Here is an 18,049-nt window from a genome sequence, read left to right on the forward strand (position 1 = left end):
AACGCGTTCTAAAATAACTTGTACACTTTTGACGCTTTCAATGGCGATATGATGCCGATAAAATTGAAAAACTCTTAAAAAAAAATTGTAAGTAGTGAAATTGGTCCCTGAAAATGTTGAACACAGCCTCATGCCGTTCACTGGTTTAAAAGTACGATTGTGAAGAAAAACACCTACTAAATGATGATTCCGCGAAGTCGACTATGCCATTACTAATAAATAACTTGTACGCTACAGCCGACTTTTGAACGTTCGAGAATTAGCGTTCTATAATAGGTCCTTTTCTAACCATCCGAAATAACGACCTAAATAATGGCAGAACAGTGAGTTCGATCGAAAGTGCCCGCGGAAAGTACACTAGGAGCAATCTTGTGCGGAAGCTAATTAAGTCCACTGAGATGAAAAACCGTGTACTCTAAATAATAAAAACACATTTACTTCAAGTTACATATGTATAGGCTACACCCGTATATAATAGCCTTAACGATCTTCCTTTATCATATTGTTGATACTCACTTGAAGTCTTTTTTGCGTTATTACCAGTTATTAACGCTTTGCGCTCCTTACTGTCTGCAACTTCCTCTGGCCACTCAAACAACTTCTTTCGATATTATTAGTACTTACACGTATTTCAAATTGCTGGAAATTCCCGTATTTTGGCTTCTGTGTTCAATTTCCTACTGCATAATCAACAGATACGGACAGAGTCTCAATACCAGATACTGCACAAACATATCGTGCTAAACACCCTTCTTCTATAATAAGGTATATGTGGCAGTGAGGCTTGTCAATATATTTGCTATGCCTTTTCCTATAGTGGGTTTGGCAAGAGGGCTACATCGAAGCGCATAGTCGTTATTTATTGTTACCCCACGGTGTGGATAGTCCGTAGCAAGGTCGCCATAGTAGAAGATTAGGCGTGACATCGCTTGGAACCTCGATGTTGGGTCATGAATTTGCCTGATCCTGATTAATGCTATAATGTATCAGCAACCTTCTACTGCAATAGATACGGAGGTGTTGTGGTCGTTACAGTAGTTTGAGCCTGACGTCAGTGTCTGGGCTGGCGAAAACCACGAGGTGACCTCAAATTCACATCCTAGTACTCGGGGCTCATTAAGTTGTCCAAACCGCTCGGTCTCTCACGGGCCCAAATGGCAGTGGTAGCGTTAGTGCTTGTATAGGTGGTTAGTGGCGACTTCGGCGTCGTCTACACCGGCTCTGTCGATCGTGGAGGATTAGGGGCTCGTGCATCATTCCGTTACTTGAGTTCTAACCTGAACGCTGATGGTGCTGAAGAAACCACAAAAATTCTTAGGATATAAGCTTGCTGTCCCGTGTTCCTCGTCAGTAGAAAAGAAACTAAAGAGAAAGAGAATTAAGTGAAGGATGAGAAAAAGGGAAGGGGGTTAAGGACAGACTGACGGCCAATAACATAGAGTCAAATTTGCCCTCGTATGTATGCCAGCTACGTTGAGATTGCCGTTGCTGCACTATCTGTGAAGAAAAGAAACAACCTATAGGTCAATCACCGCCTCAAGAATACGTACGGCTGCTACTGTCACTACTTTTATGTTTTCATTGTAGAGATGGAGCACACACTGCATGCGTCCAGCTATTGCTATCCCGGTTAATGCTGTAACCCTATGTAAAATTGCACGCCACAGACAGATACGCTCGCTGCAGCACAAGAATGTGTTATACAAGTTGCAATGCCAGTGCTCTGGCAAATATCGTAAAAGGTTTGAGAAAAGTTGCATTTACACTATTTATATGGTGTGGAAAAAAGAAAAAATAAGCCTGTTTGTCGAAAAATCGGCTTGTGTCCGTCTAATAAAACATTGCAGGGTCTGCCATCTATCGAGGACTATAGAGTAGGAATCTAGAGATGCCATTCATTGCATCGTCGTCAAGCTTGGCTGACCATTTGTGTAGTTTATTTCCAAAAAACGTGATCCTACACACGGACATCGTTTGGGACCCTGTGCAGTGATTCATGGCAAAGATCACCGTTATAATTAAGCGTAGTAGGTGGAACTGTTATGTGGGGGGAGGTTAGCTCCAACCTCTTCTCGCATGTTGGTATAGGCAAAAAATAAGCTTAAGGGAAGCAAGTAGATGTAACGCCACTTGTTTTCTCTGTAATATTTCGAAATTATATTAGGCTTATGTTAGCACCTAACTGTAAACTATAGTAAAGCACAGATCGACAGGCAAGACATCCCTTCTTCTACGTATATTCTTGAGGGTGTCGTTTTGTTCTCTTAATCCTAGTAAAACCGAGATCTAGTTTCGAATAACAATGTGGTATTGCATTGTTGAATTGTCATAAGGAAAGTTGATTGGTTCCCGCGACATTATTAATGTCTTTATCTTCAAACTGAAGGTACATAAGGGTGATTTCGGTTTGAACCGGAATGTAGGCGCCCTTTGTTACTTCAAAAAGTATTGGGGTAGCAAAAAAGCGGTGTGTAACGTTATAATTCTTTTTTTTTCTCTACTATCAATTGTTCGTGTTGAGCCTCGCTAGTGTGATGTTTAACATATCCCTAAACAACGGTTTCGAGACATAAAAACGGCGATTGAGAATATAGCATAAAAAGATTCTTAACTAATTAAGTGCATCTACTAATTATGTTGTTTTAACATTTTGATAAAACTAGATTCTGTAATGAAGAAGAAATATCTTTATTCTATACTCAACTACTTAATGCATGCTCTGACAATCTCTTCTAGATGTACAGCCACGTCAGGAGCTACTATAGCATTGCTGAGCTCGTTTGTCATCTTCCTCTGTTTCATCATACTGTGAGTTTATGTTTATGTCGCCTGAACGTGTGTTTTGAGATCCGTAGCATATATGCCGGTCTACAGATCACTGCCACAGCAAAACGATCAGGCTATTATTATTCTTGTCGTAATTTCTTTGTTTCAGTTTGCCTCTCACGATAGACTTTTTTTTCCTGAGACAGCCACGAATACCTCACGAACACGCTCGTGCGCGCTCCATCTTAGCTTTATATAATAATAGACTGATTAATCATCTTCTTTTACAGATTTTCTGATACTGTAGTTACTGCTATCACGAATGCTATTATATCAGCCCGTAGAACGGGTACTGCGCTAGGCGATAATTCAACAGTCCCCTATAAGTTGTAATAGGACTAGCGATGTTATTAGCCAGAGGTTGCAGGACGGGCTAAGAAGGTCTCGCAGAAGCGAAGCTGAGGGGCGACGCGGTAACTCTATATCGATCAGAACAGAGGTGTGCAAGGGAAATTGTTTGGAGAATCTTTCAGTTTTATGAGCGTTTCTATGTGACATTAAAGCATGATTCGACGAACCGAGCCTTGCACAGGGGCCATAGTATCCAGATGATCATCAGCTATATGTCAGTATCAGATATAAGTGCCTATTAACTGCGCGAATCAACGATGTACCTACGAAGACGCGTTTAAGGTATCGAACAAATGTAGTTTAAGGTATATATATATATATATATATATACAATTGGACTAGTAGACGAAACCGGCTTTTCTTTAAATTGGCAGTTCGAAAACAATAAAGACGGAACTTAATATCTCAACATACGAAGTCAAATCTTTCAATGGACTAATTCTAAAAGTAAATTCAGCCATATACACCACATAGTTATTTATTTCTCATAGTATCTATTAAGTGGAAATAAACATAAAAGAGCGCTTGCTACGTAACTACCCCAAAAGTGAATTCATGATCTGTTAGTCATTACCTCTCCTAGGCTACACACCCCATTCCGGCTTCTGTTGAGTGTTTCGCCAGATCGTATATGGCTTTTACTGTGAATTAGTTTTCTTTCACCTTTAGACACTCACGTAAGTGAGTACACAGTGCTTTATTGCATATAACGACGAACGATAGTTTTATATTTTTTAATATCTCTCTTGTCCTTGTTCGTGTCCTACGACATCGAATCACGCGAGCAGCTAAACCACGTTGAAACTGTTGAGGAAGTGTACAGCTCAGCTTATGTTTTGTGGGAACTACTGCTTCCAGCGGATTTCGAGATGTACCCGCTTCAAATATATCTCGAAGTTTATGCTAAAGGCTGTCAAGGACGGACTGTTATAATTTTAGGGGTTTAAGCTATTTACTAGCCAAAAGATCTAGGTAAGCTTTTTATAATGTAATAATCGAATAGATAAGTAAAAAACGCTCGATACTCCACAATGTTGTTAATGTTGCCTTCGCTTATCCTGCTTCGGTTGGCATGAACCGGCTTCCTCATGAATCACGAACATGATGAGCTAGATAGTTTCCTTTTGACAATGTACTGGCACCTCTTTCATAAATTATACGTATAGTATACGCTGTTTATGATATAATTTGTAAACTCGTTATAGAAGCGTCCCACCAAACTGTACGTAGTTATTATAGAGCCGTCACAAATGTCATGCGAAAATAGTGTTGTTAGATAAACTTCTGCCTAACTGTCTAAAATCATTTTTTTTACGACCTAAATTACGTATAATCGTCATTTAAGGTCACATAAAGGTTGCCGCAGATTCGCCTTTCAATATAAGCTCAATAATTTTGTTCAAGTTTAATGCCAGCGTAGCGCGAGCTTTTTCAATATTCATTTTGTATATTCTCTTCTTCTTTGTATATTCTTCAATATTCTCGTAGCAGTAACTACATAATGCTTGCTCAAGCCTGAGTTCCCTGATATTCGCAAATCATATGGGTTTAGTCACAAGACATATTTTCTATATCGTTGCTCGCTAGGGTACTAGATAATTCGCAGATATGAACATTTACCATAATTATATGGATTCTCTCTTCCGCGGTTGAATTTCACTAACAGTCTTTGGGTTGTTGCCATAAGGGGACAAATACGCAGCGTATTTGTCTTTTTGAATTCTCATAATTATTTGTTAAGTTACTATATTGCAATTTTGCATGTGTACCTAGAAAATATTCTGACAAGGACGAACTTGCCAGCTCCTGTCCGTTCCGACCTACTTTTCTCATATTATTGTACATATAATATATCACCAACGGTAACTACTAAGAGTGCAGCCTAGACCATCGTTCCTAGCGCCGTGACGAAATTGTAGGACAAGTATTACAGGCTTCGTGCTAGTACTAGTTATGGGCAGAGGGCTACTCAATTATAGCTACTGCGACCGAGATAGGCATCGGGGTGGCATCATTACTCTAACTGAACTCATGTCCATGTTGCTGGACGACGCTTATGGGCCCTCGTCACGCCTTGTCCACACCCCCTATATTATACACACAAACACACATAGAAATAGCCTTTCTGCGGTCCTTACCAAAGGAAGGAACAGCTGTCGAATGTCTGATCATCTCGCTGATATACAGGTAAACGTGGCCATTGTACTATATATTCGTGTAGCAGAAATCGTTAGTTACAACTTTGCGAAACGTAGACGGTCCGATTTTGACAGCTCGTGTACGTGATAATAGGGAAAAAGCAGTATTCTGGGTAAGAAAATGTTTTCTATAAAGTTAGGATTATATCATATAGTAGATCGGCACATTAGACGACGCTGCCCATTTTCTGTGATAGTTGCAATGATGCATTGTATATATTTATATATTGTCTTTACTGGTGGGTTAGCTGATACCTCAAAGAAAGTTCCTAACACGAACCTGACGGTTTCTTCTTTGATATTCATTGCCATTGATAACCTGCAAAATCTGTCGAATATGCAGAGCCTTAATTCATTAACTAGCCGCAATTTAGACTAGAGTATGTACTTTTTCAAGGCCCGGCTCAAAGGCTAAATTTATTGTTATTATGGCGCTAGTACAAAGGTTTCGTCTTTTCCCTCCGTTGTATTTCTGTTCCTGTTAGGTGTGGTCGGGATTCGAGGAACAGAATCGCCTTCTCTGCTTATTGCCATTTGAATCGCTCACTTCTAGACGTAACCCCATCAATATTACATCAAATGGCATGATGAAAGCATCGATAGCGTAGGGAAAGGCATTTGAATAACTAGGGCAATACAACTCGGCCAATCCGTAGTTGCATTGAAGGGGTCGATTGCATACCCCATCAATCAGCGATTTACCTGTCCCAAACGAAAAGCTGAAAGTGGCGCCGACCAGTTGATGAGCAGAGAAACATGTCTTGGCAAAAGCGAAAATAACGAAGGTCCTGATTGCCGAAAATTGCTAAAGTGTTGCAGCCACAACACAATGGACCATGCCGAAATAATGGTTCTCCGACTATTTCTAAGAGAAATGATTGTGTCTCGACGAAATAAAAAAATTATATTGCATCGTTTCTACAACAAGTAATATTGTCTAGATATAAAAATTGATTAAAATAATAACCTGAAGACCAACAGGAGGCTATGGGTGATTCAAACGCTCAACGGCGTGCACGAGCAAGACCGCAGAGCAAGTGAAATTTTAGCTCCGAACATTGTAGGTTGCCGAAGAAACATCTAGGCTGCGCCGTGTTACACACTATGTTATGTCTTCGATATCCACACGACCGTAACTAATGGACGACTATTATTATGTGTTCGATTCGTTTACTAAGATGAACAGCGGTCAGCGTAATTTTTCGATAAATGATTGTTTCTTGTTGTGAACAGCTGGAGTCTCTTTCGTGTAGAATTCCACAAAACCACAAAGCACATAGTGCCACCTTCCTCTACGTCTAAACAGAGGGAGTAAACGGACGTATCCCACAAGATGGAAAAATAAATTTTCTCTTCATTGATGCATACACTGAAACTGCCAAAAATGCTGAGGACAATGACAAGGCCTGATGAAAATGTTGAAGCTTCGGCCGAAGCAGGAGAAAAGGAACGAAGGTAGAGGTTAGACGCCGTGTTTCTTGCTTTTGTGCGTTATAGAAGAAAAGCATATCAGACAATGCGGGTGTCATGCAAGGTCGTTCGATGCTCTGGTCAGCTACAGCGCTCTCGAACGTCTGAATCTCGAATAGGATTCCTCGTCTCAGGAGAAAAAAAGGAGTTTTTCTCTATTGTCATCATATAGTTGATCTATATGCTCAATTTGGGGTATTTGCACGATCGTATCGTTTCCTAGAAACTTAACTTTCTGCATATTTGACCCAATGGGATCCCCTGAGTTAGCCCTTTTGCTAAGATGTTGGCCTGTCCGAATAGAGTGCGTGACCGTGGGAGATGTCCTCGGTTTTGAAAGCAGTCATCTTTCCGAGCATATTCTTTTGTCGACCATAAACATAATTCCGTGTTCTGATCTACTTATGTATGAAAATATCCACGAAAAAGACGCCGTATACCACAGAATGAATCCTTTAAATACGACACAAGCCTAACCACGAGTCAACGCTATTCAAAGCTATTGTAATACAAATCATTTGCCGTAGCGTCCCTGAAATAATAAACAGCGACGCATTTGCGCAATATGTACAAAATTTACACAAGTCATATATATATATATATATATATATATATACGCACGCGTAAATCCATCGAGTTCATGCCCATAAAGGATCCGCAGGGAAAATGAGTAAAATATAAGCTTGTAGTATGTGGATCTACAAATCCTACAAGCCTCCTGATGGTCTCATAGGCTCTACAGATCTAATTTAGATCGTATTCATTTAATTTCGTCCCTCCTATACACATGTTATTGCCATGCTAAGGCACCAAAGAGTGGGAACAAAAGCAAGAGACCTTAGCGCGCACCGATGTAAATAGCAAATATGAAACTGTGTCCTTATTATTATTGGTATTAGCATTATTGTATGTAACAAGGCCGTTTTAAAGACCGCTACACTCACAATGCCTAACACTGGTGGCGGTATCGGGGAAAAGTAAAAAGAAAAAAATATTTTAATTGATTTTCACGGAAATAGCTAAGGGTAAAGCGTGTGCAAATAGTCGATTATCTACATTTTACTTGGCCATAGTTAACCCGAATTGGATCCCCAGTTACTTTTATACTTTCGTCGGCTGCTGGTATAATCGCATAGGTACGTAAAGCGGACAACGGCAGCTGCTTACAACTCACTCTAGTAGACGCGCCGTTACTTTCGATTGTAACTTGCAAAATGCCCCATTGAGTCAGCGACTTTCAAATGTCTTTTGGGTCGTTGTTCTTCTGGGCTCTTCTCTCCAGGCAGTTGATCTTTTGTCTTTTTCAAAAAGTGGCTTCTTCGAAGCGTTTGACGAACGAACTTAGCGCAACAGTACATTGCATGAAGGAAATAGTTTAGTTATTACATTAACAGTGGAACCGTTCATTTCTTTTCCCAATATTGCTTGTTAAACGCTCGTTTTGTCACTTCGGTTAATCACTATCTTCGTATCTGTCATCACTTTGTTATGTCATCTTACTTTGTTAAGATTGAAACTACCATGTTAACCTAAACAGAATTCTCATTGCGTTCTATGTGTATACGATATAACAAGCCCAGAAAACATTTGCTGCTTTCTGAGTCGGGATAGTGTGTCTTTCACATGTGCATATTTCTGTTGAAACCAGGTAACTTAGTGACAGGGCAGGCAGAACCTTTTATGTTGAAGCTGAATTTTCTCGAAGCTAGATTCATCAAGACGGCCAGCTCCCACTGTTCCAGCAGTCGGCCGGTAAGATAGACCATTGGATCCTAAGGACGATGCTTGAGGTAGCTTGAGGCAACTAAGCATTTCGAGAGGATCTAATTGAGGTTTCATGTGCGAGCATACTGTTATATGTATATTATCAATAAAGCAGGCAGAAAACACATAGCGGCTTACTACGCCACAACACGCCTTTTATCGTTTCTCCTCGGAACCAGAGATACATTGGTGATAGGCTTAGCTGTTCGGAGTTGGCCTGGTCCTCAGCAAAATCCTTCACAAAAAAAAGAATGTGCCGAGCGTATGTGCTGGTCATGAGCCTATTTTTTTGTCAATGCATGATACATAATAGGGTATTCAAGGATAAACATCGGCTGAATACTGTAGTCATACAATAGGTGGATAGCATCTCTACGGGTCGCCAAATAGAGATCGACCATTCACTAAGCTAAGCTTTACATTGATTCAACCACTTAATAACTATTACTACTAGTAATACTAGCTTGGTATAAAACCGTGTTATACGGAATTATGGGTCTATGTCGTTTTACATTGCGTACCAATGAGCGAATGGCTGTTCTTTTGTCTTATCTTTGCCGACTTGAATTTATTCATGGACTAACTCAACGCGAGTTAATTGTCCCCACGTTAATACATTCGGAGTGGACTTATATCTACAATTTCAGAAAAAGGCGTCATTTGTCTGAAAACCTAAGGTAGAAAATAGGAAGTGCAATAAACTAAGCTTTTGAGGTCAAAAGCGATACGACATTCGTGATAGGAACCTTGATGATGAAGCAACACGCGCTGAAAAAATACGGAAGGAAGTGAGTCGTTCGTGGAATGAGCGACATGACCACCGGTCAATATCATTGCCACTGTGGCAAGCGAGTTAAGGGCTCACATGGTAAATTTGAAAACACCTGGTAAGTCTGTCTAAGAGTGGAAGAAAAATCTTTACACACGTAAAAACTTCGAAGGTCATTTTTATTTTAGGTGGTCTATTTTGTTATAGGTGGTCTAAACGATTCGGTCTATGTGCAACCAATGAACCTCTTGAGTCAAATTTAATATCTAAAAAAATCTAAGGTGACATCTATGGAACATATGGGAAAGCGTTGAATAGAACTCTATATATTTTTTGTCACGAATGTTGATTTTTTTTTGAGATTTCGCTCCGCAACGCCTAGATCTTTACCTAGATTTTCCTAATACTGTGTGTGGAATGTATTTTTTTACAACACCCCATTTGTTTTACATACATTTGATGAAGCAACACAAATTATTATTGTGTTGTTTCATCAAATGGGAAATATATTTATTTATCTTTCAGGAAAAAAATGCCAAGAACAAACAACGTTAAGGTACTTTGCTGTTTCACTGGCGGAAGTTTTTTCGAAGGCCTATAACTTCCTGCGAATCGATCTGACGTTTTTGATATTTATTATTTTAGCCGGCTAGTGGTAGATAAAAGGTAAATAAGAAGCAGTAATATGTATTATAAGGAGGTTCAAATGACTAAGGTTTTGGTAAGGTACAACGGTTTTTCCTAAAATTGTATGTCTAGAGAGTCCCATCCTTTACCATTATGTTACCCTACTGGAATTCTTGGTTCTAAGTTTAACTCCATGCTGCTCGAGCACACCGTGTGTGCTCGTGGACACCTTACCTTGAAGCACACCTGGTGTGCTGTTTCTAGGCTAGATAGTTCACTGACGTGCTAGAAGATCCGTGAATATCTTCGAATGGAAAAGTTTTCTTCGGTAATACTTATGGCAGCAGCAAGTTTAATGTATAAATAAACATACGCTCAATATTTTTGACCAGTTTTCCTAACACCAATAACGGTTCAACAATTATCGATTTATACAATCGCCTAAGCGTCGCCAAGAATACAACGGAAACTACGGGAGAAAAACAACCCACTTTTCGATGACGTTTACAGTCAGCCGTATAACATTTATCAACCGTTTGTTGTAGCTGAATGACTCCAAACGCGAAATTTATATGGATGACTGTAATTGTCTAAACATTTCTCAAGTTTATTATTTAAATTAAAACCTTTTGCCATGATTTAACCGTATGTCAAGTTGCTGCTAAAAGCAGAGAGAACTAGCTTATCTACCATTTCGATGATACGGACGGCCTCCTGTTTCTTATCTAGGTAGTGTTAGTTAGAAAAGGTTTCAGCCGTTTTAATTATGCCATAGCGGCGCTCTATTTCTATATAGTGGTGCCTAAACTACTTCAGGTGCTTCTCGGGAAGGCTATTAGGTCTAATAAAGTCGGCATCGTCCTATCTGCAAGTAGGTGGAAGCGATTCTAGGTGAAGCTCTGATGAAGATGGCCGTAATGACAAGTGTGAAATAGTCCATTCGTAACAATTGCCGACTAATTAACGCCGTTTTTAAATGAGAAGTGATAGTTTTTTGTTATTATCGCTTTTCGATAGAATGTCGAATATCGATGCAATTGTACTTAGATTGTAATCGTGCTCTGATAACGACACCTCAGCTGCGTTGATCTCACTGGCGAAGAGTGCTGAGGTTCATCTAGCGGATCTTATTAGCTTCAATTCTAACCCATAGTTTTGCGGAGCTCGTGAGTGCGCTGGTCGCGCAATCTTAGGCACGCCTAATGGGGAAGCTGCAATTATCTATAGAATAGTCTTGTGGGTCACACCTTTTGGGCTTAGTTAAAAACAGACTGTGCAAACACTGGCCATCTCGAACGCAGATTTCACTTTACTAGAACGGTTGCAGCTTTTTGTTTTTTTATAAAGCTGTGTTTTATTTCACTATCATATGCAGTAGCTCTGTACGTGTAAGTTTTTACTATTTTTTTTTCAAATCCAAGTTATTTTTGTGCACCAGTAAGTGTATGGACGGCGGACCCCACCATAGTTTCACTCTTATACGCTGTATCTTGATGGCGACCGTTCCATTATGCTAATAGTAGCGCTACGTTGCTTCTTACTGCTCTAGCGATTCGCCGTTACTGACATCTGACAGCGAAACGAGGGACCGTCTGAAATAGTGACGGAGTATTGTGCCTATAGAAACACGGTGCCGTAGAGTGCCACCCAAACGGAAGTCAGTGTAAACTCGGAAATGGCCAGCTTCTATCTGCTGTTGTTGTGCCGGCATAGAAACTGTTGGGCAACATCCACCCGCAAGCTATTTCTCTTCGTATTTACAAATTAATTAACTCCTGCCACTATCGACAATGTTTCGTACAACGAAGGCTATTCTAGTAGAAACGACAATTGGAAATTTCGCCCCTCTTATCATTTGCCGACAAAGGAAAAAGAAAAGCAAACAAACAGTATCCGATTGAACTAGAAGTTATCGAATATATAGAAAAACAGAAGTGATACCCATAAATGCGTTCGTTTTACCGGAGACATATGCACCCATGGACGGGCTTATTCATCATACTAGAAGCGGATTTAACACGTAAAACTGCTAGAAAAACGTCACGTAAAACGTTTACATCTGTCGCCTCCTTCTTCGGGTCAACTAAAAGAATGAAGATGATCATTTCAGTTATGCAAGCTGATACATCGAATTTGAAAAGAACTGTGCCGGGTAAGTTCATGTACCACCTCACTGTGAAGCTGTGAGCAAAACAAAGAGGACCATCTCAATTCACTCAGGGCTCAATTCACATTTTACCTCAAAAGGTGTTAGTGCCGTCGTAGCTACAGGCCAGCTTAACGGCTCTACATATTTTGTGACAAACTGACTGAACATTTAATTGTGACCTTTAATTATAAGCCTTTTTGGTGATATATGGTGAGAATCTGTAGTGTTACAGTGTAAGCCCAAACAAATGCATATCTCTGGGCGATTGCATTATAAAGATGCTGCATACTATTGTTCGGTATATCATGATAGAGCCATTGGCGGCATTTGATCGACTATTCTGATCGCGTAACTAAACGAAATGATATTTCAAATGACAATTTCTATAGAGCTACATCGCATTTGGCAGCACTAGCTATTACCTCTTTTACATGGCCGCTAGGAACAATTTCGTGTTCAATTCCCGTGCAGTAGACCACGCACAGGCTACACTGGGACCTGAATGCCACAAAATCTGTACGCTACCATAAATTTTGCAGGCGCAAGTTCCGTCTTGTAGCAGAGCCCTTGACGGTCATAGAGCGGCCATCAAGAAACAGTAGCGGTCGTAACAAATGAATGCTGCACGATGTCCTATAGCTATCTAGTACGCATGGAGCACAATGAGCATTTCAAATGCGATTATCGGACCAGCGAGGAAATTGTGTTCTGTTAATCTATGAGAGATTGGCGGGAATAGGTCAACGATGCCAACTGATGGCTTTGGCTTGACTTCAAAGGCATTGATTGTAACACAGAAACAGTAAATTAGCTCGGCGCCTCTTATCGATAGATTTGAGAAGTACGCTTCAAAGACAGAGCCTCTAAGATTTGAATGAGGAGAGAATTCGAATGAGTTCTCTCCTGCGAAATAATCCGAATGAAAAACAAAATTCAAGCACGATCTAGGTCTATAGTCATCTTCGCATTCCCGGTTGACCGTTAATTGCAGCACGAGTTTACCCCACAACAACTGTTATCACTAATCCAGCCGTTGATCAGTTGATTCAAGCCGAGGAAGAACTTTTCAATCTATTGTTAATCTCACGTAAATCGAAATGAACGCTTATGGCGTTTTTGTTGGCGAAGAGTGCGTTTTTTTTTAATCGTTACTAACATGTTTATATTGCGTTGTCTCTCAGTAGCTCGCTATGTATGTATACACGCGCCGCCGTTACCGTTGATCTGATCATTGCTAATAGATACTATTAGAACGTGGGTCTGGTAAGTAGCTTCGACCTGGTCTTCAGGTGGAGGCGGTGGGCTTTTGAAAAAGAAAGTTCGGTAAAACCAAGAAGTCGCTAATGATCAGTGTTCGTAGCAAGGGAGTGGCATTCCAGAAGGTTATAAACGCTCATAAATACACATGCTGTTTTATGACTAATATACGTACGTATACATATACACGAGTCGGCGGCTCCTTCACGTTGGGACGGACGTTAATTAAGCCGCAAAGTTTGGCTGCGTAGCGGTTCTTGGCCGGTAGTGAGATTAGATAGAGCTTATGATTTATTAGCTGATAACCACGGCATATATTATACGTATACAATAATAAATACAAATCGAGATGGAGAAATAAGTGAAACCAGCGTCATTTTTCCTCTGCCAACTGAAAATTGCTTTAAAAGTATCTTTTTTTTTTGCCTAGATAAAAGAGGTGATCTAAAACGTTTTGAGGTATTTGTAATTGACCACTGCAGTCTCCACTATTTGTCTCAGACTCTTTAGAAGATTTATGGGCTATCTGCGTTACAGCTCATACGGATCAACGTACCGCTAATGGAATCTTGGCTAAATTGAGACCACTCTACAACAAGGTTTTAGTGCTAGCTAGGTAGATCTTATCGCAATTTAATTTTGCACAGAAATTGCCAGCTTCCTGTTACTATTTTGTAGATCCCTATAGCAGGTTGCAGCCTCGATGCCAATACACAAGGTCAATGAGAAAATAAGCGAGCTCTCTGCTTGCATAGTAGCCTCAATATAATCACAATGAACCATAATCACGGTCTTTAAAGTAGATTTTTACATACGCAGAGGTTTGAAAGTGCTAACTTTAAAAGTGTTCAACTCCTTAACCGCTTTATATTTGCATCTCATTTTTTAGGCGCAAATAGACGATCGTTTAAACCTACCATCAAGTTCTGGGTAATCTGGGCCTACATTTTCGACGAACCTTAATCTTCCTTAACCAAAAATATATGGCAATTATAACTTAGGTACTGTAACAATATTTCTCAAACGATTTTAACAAGCTAAATAGCATTAAGAAGCTGCTTTCAAGCCGTATTTGCAAGAAAAAAATGTATCGGTCTGCGAATAAGTTACGTGAAGGTTTTGCGCTTGCTGGCGTTGAAAAACGAGGTCCTGCAAAGTCTCAGCAAGTACAGACCTAAGTGAATTATTTCTCTCTGAGCAAGTGCACTTGTTATTTCTCTGAAAGATATAATCTTTTTCAACAAATAGACCAAAATAGCACATCATGGTCCTTGACATGTGGTGCAATTAGAAAAATCTCTTCAGCATAAGGCTTCCCACCGTGTAGCACCGTGAACCTGAATCTAAACAAATGCCAACACGTATTTGATTTAGCATCCTCTATTCGTTATTAAATCGTTATATAAGGTACGTCTTCAATAAATCTTCTTTGAATAACTAAAATAGCGACCATTTTAAATATACCTATTAACTGTCGGATTTCTTCGATGGTCTTCAGAATGCTTTCGTGATTTACATTATTGGTTAAAGCTCTACACTTCAAATTGCCGTTCACAACTATATCTTCACCCGTTTGAAGCTAGTAAGATGATAGTGGATGGAAGGAGCGATACGCATCACGCTTCGCTCGGAACCTGTTGTAGTTTTTGAAATTGTTCTATTACTATTGCGATAGTTTGAATAACTCGATTGATAGCAGATGACTGAATGAGACACGTCCTCTAAAGGACTGCTGTTTTTCCTCTGGCATAGCTATAGTGGCATCTCACAGCCCTTATTGCTGCTCCGGTCGCATCGCGGGTATCTTTTGCATGACAAGCTGATGCGACACAGAAAGCAGCCCAAAGGCATACTTGAAATAGGCCATTGATCAGGTGGGGTCAACTCACACTGGTGAATACAATCACGAACATTGCGCCCACGAAACAACTGGAATAACATATAAACCAATTAACGACCGTGCCACCACAACGACGCTATCTGTCTTGTCAAAAAACAGTACATTACCTCGATGCTTTACAAATGACAGTAGTAGAACCTCATTTGAAAATATTGCTTCAAACTGCGAAGTACATTGATTTCGTTAAATTCATGCGTAGAAGTACCTAGTCAGATTGCGAAAGCTCATCCACCATGTTTGTAACCGTGTGTTGTTCCTTGCTTAAGTATTAACACCTGATATAATAAATTACTTATGACGTTACTGCTACATGTGTCTTAAGCATTTGACGTCCTTGAGGGAAAACAGGATTTTATGTTCTTCTCTGCGTATATTTAATGATTGCCTTGTTTCGTAGTTATTCTCCAAAGTGGCCTGTAGCGCGCAATTTTTCCTTACAAGGATCCTTCCAAGAATCTTGAAGAGATAGTGCTCTCTACGCTTGAATTGCAAACAGCAGAAGCAAATATTAGCCGAGAATAGAAAGACGGTAGACAGCCAAGGTCACTGCTTCGAGTGCGAACGACTCCGACTAAATACTATAGAATCTGTGTGAAATTCAATTTTCAAAACGATATTTCCTTTGATTTCTGAGGCTTTGTTTGTTTATTTTCTATTTTCAATGCTCTTATGCAATTGATGCTCACTTGTTTCAATTAAAATTGGACTGTTTAAGCTGGTCTGAAAATTGGCCAGTACAAAAAATTACAGTAACCTTTCTGTGCAGCATGAAGAGACAACGCGATATTACAATTGGCAGTAAATAACTTTACTTGCGCCCACTTATAGTTGACAGACAAAAAAAAAATACATGAAAAAAAGCACGCTTGCTTCCTATATTTTCCTTATTGAATAACTGCAACGAAGTCGCGCGTGCTGCCGCTTCATCATGTCATGCACTTACTCGTGCCATAGTCCCTGTGTACTGTTCTCCGAGTGTAAGCGTTTTCCCGAAGTTCGTATGGCCTGAAACAATCCTCAAAGGATCCCTGTGATTGTATTATCGTTCGCTTCTTGCATCATGTCGTAGTTTCCGCCACCCAAAGCTGTAAGAGCGTTCTGTTTTGACCGACGGTGTTTGTTGACTAAGCCTCTGGTGCCTTCTGGCCCGCAGAGACATGTTGGGAACAGGGTGATACATTAGATCATTAATCAGGTAAATTGATACGCCACGTCGCAACGGTTCTAATAGATTAGCTCTTCAGCCAGCAAGCGAAGACTCCGGAAACTTGCAGCTCTACTAAGGACTAAGTCGTTCTGAGAAGCTTCGACATTACCTATGTAAGATCATTATAAAAACTGTAAGAAACCGCTTGCGGATTTGAAAAGAACAAGCAAGCTTGTGCGCGTTTTCAATTATGAATCGAAGCGTTGGTGAAATCAAATCGCATCTTCCGTAGAACAGTTAGTCGTAGGTATATCCTCAAATTAGATCAATACTTACATATTTTTAATTGTTAATAATGATTTGGTACTGCATGATAATACTAATATATAGCACTTTGAAAAAAATATATATGTCAGGGTGTTTGTAGCATTGTTGCTGAGAATAATTGACAAACTTCTAGCACGCACTTTGAACATTTATGACTACCTAAGTAACTGTTTTCCTTATCTTTCTCATTTGACGGGCTGACGCTCGTCTCATGGGCGAACTCTTCTATCACATCGATCATAGACACAACATAGATTCAACGCTGTTTAGTTTAGCAAATCTGCGCATATTTTTTCTGATTTCTTCTTTTATGTTAAGAGGCTAACTTTTTCATCATTCGACAGTGGACGCATATCCTGCGTCCGCCGAGAATACGGATCAGCCTGTCCTTCTTTGCTTATAGGAATATATTGTTATCGCTGGCGTAAACAAATACCAAATAAAGCAGAGAACTACACAGGGCAACAATGCCTACGTGTTATACATTACTTCGAGATGGAAGATTACTCGGCAGAGCAACGTAAACGATAAGCAGCTGCCATTTCTTCTGAAAATTTTACCTTTGCCTCTTCCGTGCCCTGCTATGCCGTATAACGGGATGCAACGCAGACAGCTAACCTCAAACGCATATTTTCTGCTCTATCATACGGACTAGTACCCTGCGATTTGGCAATATAGTTGGCTAGCTACGGTGCCTAATTACTATTGTTTCTGTTTGTTTCATTCTAAACGCTTTGAAAAGCCCGCCGGAATATTCTGATGTGAGGAATAGCGACGCGAGAGGTAGCGGACGTTGACGCGATATTGTGCAATATTGAACTAGCATCAATTATCATTATAAAGATGTGACAGTATACAATACTGCGTTGTTGCCTTACGTTGTCGATCAACTTCGAAAAGATTGTTGTTTCTTTTTCCAGTGTTACTAAAATCACAGCAAATACAGGACCCGGCTTAGCCTGAACAGTGGCACGAAAGCAGCGGCCTCTGGCGACCAACACGACCATACATAACAGCAGCGACAAAAACAAAGGCACACTTGTTTGTCTAGTTCTTGTTGGTGTTGCGGTTCTTACTGCGTGTTGCATTAATGTTGCTAAATGGATCCATGAACAGTAACATGCTTGCTGTTAGGCTACGGGCTCAATAAACTGAACTATAGATTACAAGAGGTAGCGAAAGTTGAAGACCGAGACACTACAACAAGTATAGCTGTTTATACAGAAAAACTAACTGGAAACTGGACATATGTGCTCTATATATA

General features: G+C 40.1%; 1 long non-coding RNA gene across 1 annotated transcript; it reads left to right on the plus strand.

Moving 5' to 3' along the window:
- Nucleotides 1-546: 546 nt before the first annotated feature.
- Nucleotides 547-3,586, plus strand: LOC147756794 (uncharacterized). Its single transcript, XR_015323815.1, has 2 exons — nucleotides 547-2,808; nucleotides 3,057-3,586. It is a non-coding gene; the product is annotated as an uncharacterized LOC147756794 (long non-coding RNA).
- The last annotated feature ends 14,463 nt before the right edge of the window (nucleotides 3,587-18,049 follow it).

Source organism: Varroa destructor, unplaced genomic scaffold (assembly GCF_002443255.2).
Source record: "Varroa destructor unplaced genomic scaffold, Vdes_3.0 BEIS01000003.1, whole genome shotgun sequence".
NCBI classification, from domain to species: Eukaryota; Metazoa; Arthropoda; class Arachnida; order Mesostigmata; family Varroidae; genus Varroa; species Varroa destructor.